Source organism: Lissotriton helveticus, chromosome 4_1 (assembly GCF_964261635.1).
Source record: "Lissotriton helveticus chromosome 4_1, aLisHel1.1, whole genome shotgun sequence".
Taxonomy (NCBI): domain Eukaryota; kingdom Metazoa; phylum Chordata; class Amphibia; order Caudata; family Salamandridae; genus Lissotriton; species Lissotriton helveticus.
The window spans coordinates 76,430,067-76,445,666 of NC_136063.1; the positions used below are offsets into that span (position 1 = coordinate 76,430,067).

At 46.4% G+C, this 15,600-nt stretch overlaps 1 pseudogene across 1 annotated transcript in view; it reads right to left on the bottom strand.

The window, feature by feature from the left end:
- LOC144828346 (uncharacterized) overlaps positions 1 to 11,649 on the bottom strand; it is a 37,633-nt pseudogene extending 25,984 nt beyond the window's left edge. The window contains exon 1 of the transcript XR_013610428.1: positions 10,773 to 11,649. The product of XR_013610428.1 is annotated as an uncharacterized LOC144828346 (transcript). The remainder of the gene's footprint in view (positions 1 to 10,772) is intronic.
- Between the last annotated feature and the right edge of the window lie 3,951 nt (positions 11,650 to 15,600).

The following is a 15,600-nucleotide window of genomic DNA, read 5'->3' on the forward strand; positions in this document are numbered from 1 at the left end:
AGGTATACCTCTGAGTTAATGTCACTGACAATGCCTGATGATATTGCGATTGGAAGATGTCTTCCCCAGTGTCTTCGACCATGGGAGTGTGTAATGCAGTCCTGAGCGCCTCCAAGTTTAGGGAGGCATCTGGGGCTACTGCCCTCAATGGGCTGAGTTTTAGGATTTCTAGACCCTCCAAAAATGGAGTGTATTGTTGTGTGTAGATGCCCGGGTCTTGCAGTGTTTTCATACTGTAGATGCTGTATGAAGGACTGAATTATATCCGACCCTAGCAACCTCAGGTTTCATCAAGTGTTTCACAAGTGCAGGGACATTCTCCCTGTGCAGGATCCAGGACAAGATCCTACCCGACGTGTCAACCCCTACTCCCAGTGTAGTCTATGTCGGTACTGTTTTAGTATATATTTATCTAACCTGTCCCATAAGTCTTCTATTCGTAAGCAGACCATGTTTTCCCCTATGTGATTCACGACAGCTCAGTGCATCTGCCTGCGCCTGTGCCAGTTCAGCTTCTTCCATAAGAAAGCTCCACCTGTACTTGACGGCGCACCCCATATGTAAGACCCCAGCAGGTGCCCCTCAATACTGTTTTAACGGCCTCCCATTCCACGGATCCAAGTGTTGTGGAGGCCCAGTTCGACTCAATGTGACCGGTGAGTAAACGAGACAAGGCCTCTTGTCCCTCTGGGTCCACACAGATGTATACCTGCATCCTCCACGACCTAGCACCCTGCACTGCACCCTCCAGGCTACCTTACAAGTGACAGGAGAGGGATCAGATAGAAAATGAGCTAGATGTGTGTCCTCAAAATCCTCTAGACGTGGGAACCCAGCAACCAGTAGGCTGTCTAGCCTACTCTTTTTTGCCACGACCATGAAGAACATTCACTAAGGAGCCCACATGAACCCCTGTTGGTCGCACATCTTCCTCAGAACCGCTGAAGCCGTAGCACCAAGCTACAACACACCATCAACACTACCTTCGAATCAGGCACAGTCCCCAATGACTGGAAACGCCCAGAAGTCATGCCCCTCCTCAAGAAGCCCACCGCAGACCCGGCAGACCTCAAAAACTACAGACCCATATCTCTCCTCCCCTTCGCAGCTAAAGTCACAGAGAAGATCATCAACATCCAGCTCATGTACTTCATCAAAGCCAACTCCATTCTCGTCGCTTCTCAATCAGGCTTTGGCAGCAACCACAGCACTCAGACCACCCTCCACGCTGCAACAGACGACATATGCACCCTCCTCGACCAGGGCCATGCAGCAGCCATCATCTTACTCGACCTCTCTGCAGCCTTCAACACTGTCTCCCACGCACTCTCACTGCCAGGTTCCATGATGCCGATATATGGGGAACCGCCATCAACTGGATCTGCTCCTTCCTCACTGGTCGAACCCAAAGAATCAGACTCCTGCCTTTCCTCTCTGAACCCACCGAGATCAGCTGCGTAGTACCACAAGGATCATCGCTCAGCCCCATGCTATTCAACATCTACATGGCCCCCCTCGCCGCCATTGTCAGACAGCATGGACTGAGCATAGTATCCTATGCCGACGACACCCAGCTCATCCTCTCCCTCATGAAGGAACATGACACCAACAGGCTCAGCTTTTAGGAAGGAATGAAATGCGTTGCATCCTGGATGAGCAGCAGCTGTCTGCCACTCAACTCGGAGAAGACAGAAGTCTTCATCCCCGGACCAACCCTGCCTGGGATAACACATGGTGGCCCACTGCCCTGGGCAACCCCACCACACCCACAGACCATGCACGTACCCTCAGCATCATACTCGACTCCTCAGTCACCATGACCTGACTTATAAACGCCGTCTCCTACACGTGCTTCAGCACCCTCCGCAAGACCTTCGAATGGATCCCCCGAAGCTAAGAAGACCCTTACCCGTGCACTCATAACCAGCAGACTGGACTACGGAAACACCCTCTATGCCGGAATCAACAAATCCCTGCTCTGAAAACTCCAGACCATCAAGAACACTGCAGCCAGACTTGTCTTTGGGATCCCACGACACAACCAAATCACCCAGCACCTACGAGACCTCCACTGGCTCCCCGTCAAGAAAAGAATAACCTTCAAGCTACTCACTAAGGACTACAAATCCCTCTACAACACCGGACCCCAATACCTCAAAGAAAAAGTCTCCTTCCACATACCCAAGATAAACCTCCGTTCCACCGGCATCGCCTAAACCCTGCACATCCGCAGAGCAAGAGCAGTTGAGAAGCCTACTCCTACATCGCGGCAAAGACCTTGAATGGGCTACCGCTCAACAACAGACATTCCCCCACTCTGCACATCTTCAGGAAGAGCCTAAGACCTAACTCTTTGGCTGAAATCAAGCTGCACGACCTTCTTCCCCTACGCTTTGAGGCCCTCACGGGTAAGTAGCACGCTTCACAAATCCCTGATTGTTTGCATGTTAATGAGTGACACGCGTAAACATGTTGTGTGGGGTATTTCACCCACCATACATCTTGCAATACAATGTACTGTATTCCCCCTTAGAGTGCAGTCATCATAATAGGCTATGTGCTCACTCTCAGCGGCATCCTATCAAGATTGGGATCTAATAAAAATTTGAAATTATCAATCCATAACAAGGGCGCGTCAAGGTCCTGTGTCAGCAGGTCTTGCATGGTGTGAAAGAAACCTGGGCTTTCTGTTTTTGGGGCATATGTAGTCAGTATGGTCAGGGCCATGTCATCCAGCCCCTCACACCAGCCTCCAAGTAGGTGAGGGAGAACGGGACCCCAGGAGCCACCCATATCAGTGTGACCCTAACGTAAATCGAGTAGGAGTGAAAAATCTGTCCCTGCCATTTCGTGGCCAGTTGCACAACACTTGCATCATTCAGATGTGTTTCCTGTAGGCATGCTGGATTTTGTGGCGTTTAAGGAAGGTGAGTACTCTATATCTTTTACATACATGCCCAATCTTCTGACGTTCCAGATTAGAACTCAGACGTTACCCCGCATCATTGTCTATGCAGATGTGTGTCTCCCCCTCTGCCGCTGAACCCCTGTCTTCTCTAGTAGCTGTTGAACAATTAAAACAAATGAACTTAACAAACCAATGCCCCCTCTTACCAGTAAAAAAAACCAAAAACATTTCACTACAAATGCCCACCAGATGCAAGTGCCAGGAGGAGCACAGCTACCCAGCCTATTCAACAGGGACCAGCTAACTGCCTCAACCAGCAAGGTTCCCAACCAGCCAGCTGCCATCAATAGCCTCACAAGCATGTCTTCCAAATGCTACATCAACACCAGGCAAGGTCAAGTACTCTGGCTACATGGCAATAATGACAACCTCAAAAGGACCCAAAGTCCCGGGTATCTCAGGTACCCCATCCACTCTATACAAGCAGCAATAACAGATACAGTCAGACCCGCCCACTAGTGTGCAACTAAAAAACGGTGCTCACTCGGCAGACATCCAACTGGCCAACACACAAACCCTCCTTAGATTCAGGCATATTCACTGGTATTCAGCTATTTTCAGCTCCAAGGTGGCCAAAAAGTCAGGCACAATTTCTGTCGCAGGGTTCAGGGCTCTGGAGCCAGCAGCCCCAACCTACAGCAATACAAGTGTTCAGATGCATGGTTCTATCCTCTCAGATGGTCACTCTCCAGGACCCCAGGAAAATTAGTTTGGATTCTCTCTACCAGTTCGGTGTTGGCAGGAATTTCAGCGGGGCAGGCCCCCCAGGATAACTGTTGGCCCCCTCCGGAGCAAGGTCCTGTGGCATCATCCTTAAGTTCCAGCCACTACCACACTTCTTCGAGGCTATCAAAAAAGTAGCTTTATTCTGAAAAATTACTTTCAGCATCTTCAGATACATAAGCTATACAGCAGCTGCAGGGAGCATAATCTTTGCTTGACTCCAAGGAATGATTAGCGCTTCTCCTGGACGTATCTGGGTATATGACATTTGTGCTGCTACTGGAGAGGGGAACTGTCTGCTCTTGCACCACATAGAGGATGCAGTCCCTGTCACGATAATTAAGAATTTTGGCAATGATGACCCAGGGGGGAGGAACCTGAGCCCTTTGCATACTCTCCACGACAAACAATTCTAGCAAGCCTGGGGTTTTAGCACAGTCCGCACCTAGTCTTCCAGGAATTGCTCGCTGGACATCCTTCCACTCTTATAGGGAATCCCAGGACTCGGATGTTGGTCTGACTGAGAGAGACGCTCAGCATCATCTGCCTGTCCCGCAAGCTCCGCTGTTGCACTCGCCATCTGGGCCGTCTGCCTCTTGAATACCGATACCTCTCTCTGAAATTCTGTGATGTTGGTTTCTGCAGTTGTAACCTTGTCCACCACTTTCCTGAGGCCGGAAAGAAGCAGATTCACATCTATGGATACTGTTTCAATTTCGTTCTCAAGAGCAGAACGAGACCCGTATTGCAATAAACAGTTCAGCTCTAAAAGGCTCAGCGTTCCCCTCTAGGTGATCTCCAGCATCCAAGGCACCTATTTGTCGAATTATCCTTTGAGTGAGCTAATGCAGCGTAGTATATTGGGTACTGGTGTTTGAAGCGTGAGAGCAGGCCGCCTTGTCCTTGCCCATGGTGTTGTCAACGGGATCAACGTGCGCCCAAAGCAGGGCTCCCTGTTGCAGCCATACAACAATGTGCTGTCCCCTGGCTGAGTATCTTGGGGTGCAGGGGTGGCAGCACAGCCCAGGCAGCTGTGGAGGTGAGCCAGATGGGCCCCACCCTCTGTTCACCAGGACCAGACAATGGAGGCCACGACTTTGGTACCAAATGCAGGGCTTGCTTATGGCATGGGTTCCAGCGTTGCCTAAACCCAGAGCACCAGCAAGTGAGCTGTGTGTCGTCCGTGTTCAGCACAGGGCCCAGGCTATCCAGTCAAAGTGTTCCCTCACAAGTGTGTGAGGAGGGGGGTGCACCGGGGCATGGTGTACTTTCAAACAGCTCTCCTCGAAGCGACAAAGTAGGCCTAAAGTTCTTAAGTAAGCTCACAGCAGATATCCCCTACTGTCACTTCAAAGGCAGGAGCAGGCCTCCGTCCGGGATCAAGATGAGACAGATGGGGCTCCACCGGACTACGGAAGCAGTGTCTGCAGCAGGGGGTGGGGTTTGTGCAGGGACACCGAGGAGGCCAAGGGGTCCTCAGTGAAAGGGGGAGGCGTTGTGAAGACGCTGGAGGCGTCAACACGGAACCTTGGAGGTAAAACCCCTTGATGGGCTGGAAATCAGAACCATTGGGGATCCACTACAGGACTGGTGGACCCTCGGGACAAGGGTTGTGGAATACGGGTGCAGAGGAAAGTCCTAGAGCTGGGTTTCTTGTTTCTGCAGGATATTCTTTTGTTGACAGGGCCGCTGTCTTTGAGAGTCTCGAGTCTATATTGAAGTGGGGGATCAATCCTCACCAAATCTGGAGTTGTTGATCCTTTTTGGAGCTGATGTTTTCTTCAGAGCTGCAGGCAGGCCGGTAGGGCTGTGGCCAAGTCAGTTGGGCCTGGAGTCTTCACTACTGCAACATCTTCAAGATTCCAATCTTCTTAAGTCGTCAAAGAACAAAATTCTGGGTTTAGGGCTGCCCCTTAAAATTGTAATTAAGGGGCCTTTTAGGGGTCGAGGAAGTAGCCAATGGGCTACTTTCCTTAGGGAGATTACACCCTTAGTGTGCTCACCTCACGTGGGCACAATCCCTGATCCTGATTGGGGGATGCCCCCCATCAGCAAGATGATGGGCACTGAGAAGTGGGCTTCAGCACGCCTCTCCCACCTGGGATTGGTACTGGCAGAAGCGCCACACCTCCTGAGCTTGGTAAACTTTCCCCCCTGTCTTCCTGCCTAAAAAGGTGGTGAGATGGGGGAGGGGGAGGCTGTTCCTGATAGCAGGAGAGGCTGGGGGTGGCAATGCAAAGGTGGCAAGGACTTTGAAGCTCCCCTGCAACAGATGGCTCTAACTGACCTGGGGGTGGTCTGTTCGTTTCTGGGCGATGTGAGTGAAGGCTTCTTCTCCAGGGGTCCCGAAAACTGTCTTGTGGTGGCAAGCTGGTGTTTACCAGTCAGAAACCAACCAGTGGTCGATTTGCTTCAGGGGTCTCCTCTAGAAGTAACCCTTGAGTGCATGGAATAATAAATCTGCCAAGGGAATCAGTTCAGGTTAATTATTCTGAGCTGTTTGATTCCAAACATCCAAGGATCCAAAGCCATTATGGTGCTAGGAGACTCGTAATGACAATTTTCTAGAGCATATACTCAGGACGGCTTTACTGGGCACTTATAATAGCTAAGAATGGTCTTTGATATTAGAGGGACCTGTCTGATCATGCAGATAGGTCCTCACCTGAGGTATAATGTACCCTGTCTTAAGGGTGAGTTACCTTGGCCTCATGCAGTGCTGGGCAGGCATGGCACAGAGGGATGTGTCTTATCTTAAGTGTCGTAAGTTTCTAGTGCAGGCACGGATAAGACAAACGTGCTACCTTAGCAGCACGCAGCACGCTGAGAGAAAAATATCAAAAACATTTCAGTATTATTGTTAAACTTTTGAAAAAACCCTGAGTGCTCCTCCCACCCACCAATTCACAGAGGGATGTGTACCATGTCGAATCTTCACTTTTCACTGTACCACAACACGAAAGCTGGAATGTCAGTGGTGCATGTTTGTGCTGAGAGGTCCCTGAGGGCAGCATAATAAATGCTGCAGCCCTCAGGGGCCTTTGCCTGGCTACCAGGCGCTTGTACCATAGGAACCCCTTACAGGTAGGCCTGAGTTGTGCCAATTGTGGAAACAATGGTATAAGGTTTTTTTTTTTTTATATATTTTTATTGAAAAGTTTTTTCCCCTCTTTTTTACATATATATACAGGGCACGACAATATTTACATAACACATGGCATATGAATTCGAACAGAAACAAGTAATATTTAGTGTGAGAGAATATAAAGAAAGAGATTACTTATCCCGTAATACATATAGACAGATAAATACAGTGATGATTAAGATCCAAACAAACAAAATTAAATTACAAGCTTTTTCCCCCCAGAATGGGTCGAGATCAACATCTCTTAACGATTCTTGAACAGTAGTAATAAACTTCTTAACAAAGTATATATTGTTCAAACATTTTCAAACCTTTCAGACCATATTCCCTTCTTTCCAACGAGTAATGGGATCCCAAATATGTTTGCCAGTTTTCCTTCCCTTTTTCCCTTTCCTTGCATATATCTCAGTTTCCAGATTATATATTGATAATAATTTAGCCAACCATAGATGAAATGATGGTGGTAATGGATCCAGCCATGCAGAGGCAATACAGAGTCTCATGACTGCCATAGCTAAGAATAAAAAAGATTCCCAACTATCCTGATGTTGTCTCTCCTCCTCCTTAATCCCCAGGAGAATTATTGGGGGGGTAAAATGAATGTTTATTCCTAATTCTTGGTTTAGGAATCCCTGTATGTTCTTTAAAAGTGGCTGCAGATGTGGGCATACTGCAAATACATGAGTTAGATCCGCCTCTGAGCTTCCACATCTAAAGCAGTTTGTTCCTGCTGTCCCCCCCCATTGGGCTATCTTTGCAGGCGTATGTTATAGGTGGTATACAATGGTATAAGTTAAAGAACACAGGCCCTGATAACCTGATTGGCAGGGAGCCAGGACACACTCAGTCAAAGTGCATAAGAAATCTGTCAAAAAGCGAGGGGGTTACTCCAACAGAAACCCACTTTCCTACACACAGGAATCGTGTGCAACTTTCTGTTTGTCTCAGAATAGCCTCTTATGAAAAAGCCATAGTCGGAGGTATTGGGGAACATTCTTTTGAGTTTGTGGGATAAAGATCCAACCATACAGCATTTTATAATGAGCATCTCTCATCCGCATAGAGTGGTTGAACCTAGGTATATTGCACCATAGATTCTGCCATTGCTAGTCGGAGATCGAATCCCTTAACATATTGGTTCAAAAATCTATATGCCATGGCCATATTTTGAGGGAGGTATTAATTAAAAGCGAGAAGAGGAAGGAGATAATACCTTTAGCCCCCCTCGCTTGTCTTAAGAATTTCTCGATTGGAGAAAGGCCTCTAATGGGGCTGCTCTTCAGTCTGGATGGTGTACCTAATGTTTCATTGAGTGTAATGGTATCTCCTTGTATTACTCAGAATTTGTAAGCCAAAGTTTTGTTGGCAATTTTCAAAGGTGAGAATATCTCATCCATGGAACAAGTTGAAATGGTAAGTCACCCTCTCTCTCTCTCCCTCCCCCTTCCAGATATCAAAAGAACCCGGTGAAGTGCTGGAGGAAAAGCAGAGTTAAAATAAATTTGAGTGAATGGAGAGTGGAATGTAGCCCATGCACCTGAGCGATTCACGCCATCCCATCCTTTAAGAGTCGTTTTTGTAGGTATGCATTAGGGGGTTGTCTGCTTTCGGTTTCCATAAAATGTCTGAGACATAGTGGCCTACCACTGCCCGATCCATGTGTAGCCAGTGTTTATCCGATTGTCTCAGACACCATTCGGATATCACTCTTAGCTGTGCCACCCTATAGAACGAGGGAAAGTGCAATATTTTATAAGGGAGTCAGGCTCTGCGATCACGCCAGATAAAGCTGGTCACCAGAAAGCAGAGCGTCAAAAAACACTCACGGTCTATTTCAATTGGGAGTACCTGAAAAAGATATAGAAACTGTGGTAAGACAACTATTTTGATTGCATAGATATGGCCAAGCCATGATAGGTACCTCTTCGGCCTGCACATCCAGTCATAAAGCACAGATGTCACATGGTACCTCATTAGAAATTGTGGCTATCGGACACTCGCTCACCTTGGTCCAGTGGGGCCCCTTTGCAGGATATGCGACTGTATGTGAGCCGGCAACTGAATAATGATGTAGCCGAGTGCCGCACTGCCACTGCACGCCTAGGGGCAAGAGACGTCGCATAAGATCAGTCAGGCCTGGGGAACACCCATCAGTGCCCTTCCATCGCTCAGAGAATCAAACGCCCATACTCACCATGAGGTTCAGGGGAACGTGTCACCACCACATCCTGAGACAACAGTGCATGGCCAGTCACAGTAGTAGTCAGGGTCGGTGGGATCATAGTTGGTGGCCAGATGGTTCACAGGGCCAAGGGGCGCAGCAAGGACTAGCAGTATACAGCAGCTGTCCACCACACTCCACACTATGATGTAAAGCCTCTGTTTTGCCAATCTGGGTCGTTACTAGGCCGCAACCTTGTCCCTCGTGCTGCCAAGCCCCCGGCATCCCCGCCTCACTGCACACCGGTCATCGGCTGCAGTCCTCCAGCCCACAAATGCCCCCCCAGCAGCACGGCCTCTCTGGACCATGCCAAAAGATTCCTCCAGTTAAGCTCCGGCCACAGAAAGGCCCACGGGAAACAGGCAGCAGCACAGTCCATGGCAGCCACCTCCAGATGTGGAGACCCAGCCTCGATGCAGGCCACAGGTCACTCCTTAGCCGCTTCCAGGCACCTGAAACTTTATTCTTGACCAAGAATCTGAAAGCACAGAGTTTGATAGGATGATTCAGGTGGGAATTTCTGGGATTAGGCACAAGGATTATTAAGGACAGGTGAAGGGTGAAAGGAGCACACCTAAAAGGCAACCATCTTCGAGCCAGGCAAGCTCCACCGCCAAATTAATTCCTTTTTCGTAATTGGTGTTGATATAACTTTTATAATATGTTTCTGATTCTCTTGTACTTTTAAAAGGCCTGTGTCGTGCATTTTATATGGTATGTCTTACATTTGTAAGATGAAACAAAGTGGATGATAAGGTTCAGAAACTATTTTGTCTGGCTTTTTCATAATAATGGCCTTATCCAAAGCCTTATACATTGCAGGTTGTATGGGGAAAGCTGGCAAAACAAGGGCAGGTTAGAAAAATATCCAGGGTCTCTCACCCCCCCTCTGATGTTGAACTGATCTAGCAATAAAAACCTGTCCTTAATGTCAAAATCCCCAATAATGAGTTATTTCAAGTTTCCGAAGTAGAGGGGGTGTCTTTGTTCAAACATGGGGGACACTTCAAGACCGTCGACACACAACTCAACTATTGGGAAATTATTTATCTCATCGCCAACAAAACTTTACCTATTGTACGCCCAGTGACTCCAACAGAGAAGCCAGTTCTCTCTCCACCAGGGCACATGAACGAATCTCTGCTTTCCCAAACCAGCAGGATGCATAATGTGCCTGTCACACTCGAAAATATATCTGAAAAGTCAGGCACTGTTAGTCTACCCATGGAATAAGGTTTCAGAATAGTATCCCAAACTGGCCCGAACTCCTCTCCAAGCCTTATCAGTCTAGTTCCTGTACATGAAAATATTCCCCTGACACAAGAACGGGATATTCTGAAAGAAATACACACATTTGGGTACCACTACCCTTTTGAGCAGTGCTATTCTACAATTTGCAATCTTATCCACACCTCCGTCGGGGCATCAGTTTTCTTCAGAAATGCCCGATACTTATTTTAATGGGGTCACCAGTTCCGACTAAAATGAATTCTCCTTCATCCACGCTAATCACGGGAGTGGCGGACCAGAAAGGAGACTGTTCTGTGCTGGCCTGTAACGGCGTTTTCCGCCGCTGTTCGCCTTTTCAACCTATCACGAGCGCCGGGCCAGAATGGAAACCGTCACAGTGCTCCGGCTTGAATTCCTAACAATCTAATACTACAACGGACGCAAAATGTCTGTTCCAATAATCAGTTTGAACAAAACCCCATTACCTTTATGCGACACTCTTTGTAGTCTCAGTCTGAGAGGATAGCCAGCGGGAGATCGCATCAATACAAGCCGGAGAAGGACAGGACTGTCTCCATTCTGGTCCGGCTCTCCCGTGATTGGTCCAGGACAGCGATGGGGGGAGGGGCGAGCTCAGAGGCCACACAGACTTGACAGAGGAGCTCTGAGGACACAGAAGCGCTTAGAAGCAGGGTACATGACGCAGGTGAGCGCTACCTGCCGGGGGACTGAGCCCCGGCTGAAACAAAGCACTGACCGCAGGAGCTGCAGGGTCCAGAGACGTGGACCAGACAAGAGAGTAGAGATGAAGAGCGGACTGAACCAGTAACTGACACTCAACGCAGTTTCCCGTTTAACGATGGCCGCCCACAGGATTCTAGGATCAGATGCAGCGCATGAAAGCTTCTATCGGCGCCATCTTGAAACGGGACAGGTCACCCTAACGGTGAAAGATACTGAGCCCTGCAGATAAACACAGCGTCTCTCTGCTGCCCGCTCAGTGCTCCCCTTCCATATCCAGCAGCACCACCTCCCTCGGCCCCTGCCTCGTTCTCCCACGGGCCCCAGTGTCCCCTGCACCCGGGTGCTGCCGCTGGGTGCTTGTGTCACTGCTAATGGACGATGAGCAGAGACAGTTTTATGGGGACAGGAACAGATGCATCAGGGAGCTCTGGAGACCCGAGCAGGCAGAAATAAATCATTTCAATATACCCATTTTGACATTATAAACATACGAATATTGACAGTGGAACCCTTTAGCAATCAGCACCTAAACTATTATCCCCAAGATTATCAAGAAGAGGGACTATATCCTAAAATGTGCGCACACAGTCTAGCACCCACTGTCAAGGTGCAGTCCTACTGGAACTAACAATGTTCAACACATCAATGTTATGACGATTACGAAATCTGTATCCGAAGTTTGTTCTTCAAGCTCTCTTTTTTTATTGGAAAGACATATCAAGTAACATGTAGGGTAGACCAGCCAACACGTTTCGTCCAATACAGTGGACTTCTTCAGGGCAAAATCAAATTAGTCTCATAGTAAGGGGCCAAATTCAATCTGTAGTAAATGCAGGGGACCGGAACCTGGACCGTTCAATCCCTCCGATTGAAGTATAAATTGGATACAAGCGGTCCTCCAAACACAGGACGGAGAGCATATTCCCATGTGCTTCGTGCTTCTTGCTTCTGTGCCTATTATGGTGCTGAACTGTTTGAGATTGCTGTCTTGGACCGTCTCCATCATAATCTTGTTCCAGGTTTTATCTGCTCGTGAAGCACTACATATTCCTGGTATATGACCTTAGAACATAGCCGATTGCAACCGATTTAAACTTCAATCGGAGAGATTGAACGGTCCAGGTTCCTTTCATCTGCATTTACTACAGATTGATGTGTTGGTGCACCAATTGTTACAAACGAACAAGTAGTCCCTAGCTGGCCTATAGTTTACTTAGAAATGTACATGGGTGCAAAGAAATAACTTAAAAACACAAGAACACAAGTTGTCGACGCAGCGTTTCGGTATCTAGGATGTGACCTTCATCCTTCATGATCGGAGAGACGCGAGGTAGCAGGGAGGCCGCAGCACACTTGCAAGCCTGGTGATGTAACTTACCCAGTGTGGAGACAAAAGAGTCCCTCGCAGCAATTTGTTCCCTGCGATGAGCCAGCATAGATTGGACTAATATTACAAGAAATATATCAAAATACATACGTCTTGAAACTACCAGTAAGCAATGAATAAACGGTGGCTACCTGCACTCTCCCACTTCGCTTCCTAATTGAATAAGGACGCTAGAGTACCCTCATAGAGAATTACCAATTGATGAAGGTAACCTCCATAGAGATCTAACTGAACCATCTCAGCGGTGTTAATATTCAAGCATACACCAAGAATACCATTTTTAAAGAAACCCTGTCCTGATGAAGGTCACATCCTAGATACCGAAACGCTGCGTCGACAACTTGTGTTCTTGTGTTTTTAAGTTATTTCTTTGCACCCATGTACATTTCTAAGTACATTTTTATATTGTTTTTAACTGGCATTATATATTAATTTTTGTATACCGTGAATTAAAAATTGTACAATTACATACATTTTGTGTTTTGAATTGTGTCTTTGGAATTTTCCCTCAATAATTGTGATTTATTTTACATGTGGTTATGGCACCTATTGGCTAATGGCTTTCCCCCCCCCCCCCCACCTCATCATCCCTTTAACTGAGGAAATTCTCCTTCTCTGCCTAAACTATAGGCCAGCTAGGGACTACTTGTTCGTTTGTAACTATTGTTTTCTCCTCGTCCCCGATCGGATTGAGAGGAGACCTCCCTTTTTACTTATTTGGTGCACCAATTGACCATTTTGATAGTATAACTGCGAATAACCTGTATTTTAAGGGGCGACATTTTAACTTAATTTGGGCACACAAACATCCAGTTTAATTAGAGGAGGTACTTTGTGAAGAGCTTTTTTTAATTAACATTTTGAATTTGCTTTTCATAAATTAGAGCAATATATCATATCACCTGGATAATTAATAGGTCCATTAACGTGCAAAGAAGGAGAAAATAATTTGATATTTTCTAGTCATACAAATGAGGAAAAAAACGTATTATAATTTGCAGACTCGCTATGGAGCAACTGGTGTTGCCTCTGGGCTCTTTAATGACAAGTATGACCAGTACTGTTACATCATAGGTGTCAAGTTTTCAAGTTGCTTATGTGTGAAATGTCCATTGTGTCAGTGTACGTGAGTGACATTGACCTGCCAAATGTGTGACACTTAAGATGACAATTTCACACAAGTTACAGCAAGCAATGACACTGCCTGGATAATTGCACTCATGAGTTCAGTGCTCTGCTACGCTCACTCTTGCCGTTGTAAGCAGGGCCACTGGAATTATGCGATTCTGCAGCCCCAGCTTTTTTCTGCATTATTAAAGATTTGCCGTATTTGCCACATAATCTATTATCTGCTGCATATTGTACAGATTTTACCAAAACGCAAATTGGATCTAGCTCAAACATTACAAAAACATGGTGAAAGTGTATTGTAATTGCATTTGTATAGCGTTTACTACCCCTGACGAGGCAGCGAAACACTTTTTCAGCGAGTAGCACACTACTACGGGACCCCTAGAGGATTAGTGTTGCATTAGTATAGTGAAACATACAAGTACATTTTAAGTGTTGGATATGTTAGTCAGTTATTTGGATTCGGAAGGATAGCAGAAGGATAGAAGACGAAAAAAGGTTTGTATTTATATAGCGCGTCTAACCCCCGATGGGGTGTTGAAGCTCTTTTTTTGGCGAGTAGCACGCTACTCCAGAAACCCATAAAGGATTAGTGGTGAATTAGTATGGTGAAATATGAAAGTAATTTGAGTGGTGGATATTAGTCAGTTATTTGGAGTGAGAAGGATAGCGGAGGGATAGAAGGGAAAAAAAAGGTTTGCATTTATATAGCGCTTGTAACCCTGATGAGGTGTTGAAATGCTTTGTTGGTGAGTAGCACGCTACTCTAGAACCCATAAAAGATTAGTGGTGAATTAGTATAGTTGAATATGGAATTAGAGAAGTGAACATACTAGTCTGTTATTTTGATTAAAAAGAATAGTGGAGGGATAGAAAAGTGAAGGATTGCTTTTTTTGGTCATAGCAGTAGGAGGAGGCTTTTGGATGAGTAAAAAGGGTTTTTGGAGGGGAAGAGTCAGGGGGAAGAGTTTAGAAAGAATTGTTTTGGGGGATCGGTATAGAAAAAGAGGCGTCAGATGATGCAAGGAGGGTCAGAGTAGGAGAGAGTCAAGAAAGGGTTATTTTGGGGAACATAATAGTGGTATGGGGTTTGGGATAAACGAAAGAGTGGGTGTAGAGCAGTGTTTCCCTAACTGTGGTCCGCGGACCCCCAGGGGTCCGTGACACATTCTCAGGGGGTCCGTAGGCAACAGTTTTAAAAGCACAGAAACGTTCCTTGTATAATTAGCAGCCTTCCAGCAACAATAAAAGTGTCAAGAGAATGCCAGTGATTAATGTACCTGCTGGAGCTGAGGAGAGTTTTGTTCAGTGGCAGCTTTGCTTGAACTAATGTAGCACAGAGGGTTAATGTGCCAACTGCAAAGAACGTGTATCATGCATCTAATAAAGCTGTATTTTATGTGCATAGGTTCGTGGTTACTGCTTTTATCACAGAAATTCTTTTGTTACTGTGCACTTCATAAGTGACAATCATAATCTAGCATAGGGACCTATACACTGTCATCAAAGAGCTGCTTGCAAACTGCATGGTACCAGTTATTAACTTATATTTTTTCCCAGTTATTCATTATCCTGATGCTGCTAAAACGATTTATTTGGGTGGAAATACACTTTTAATGTTAAAGTCAATGCTAGCCACTGTGTTATGTTCTCAATCCTGAGTTTGTGCTTTTCCAGACCAAGCACTCTTTAAACATTTTATATACACACTGATTTACATGTTTGATTCAATGTCTCTATATGTGTGTGATGTTAAGTGCTCTGACATCCTACAATGGTATGAGAGATGCTATAAAACAGATGAAATACATGTGACAGAGGGGCTTTTACTTCAATATAAAATACTAAGTGCCAGATGTACGATCTGTTTTTATATGCGCAAACGGGTTCGCGAACCCGTTTATGCATGCAAAAACCTATTGAGCCATGTACATAGCCTATTTCGCGAGTCGCAATTTATTTGCGGCTCGCTAAATAGGTTTGCAACTTGCTATTTGGAAGGGGCATTCCCTTCCAAATAGGGAGTCTCAAAACCATGTACAAATGTTTTG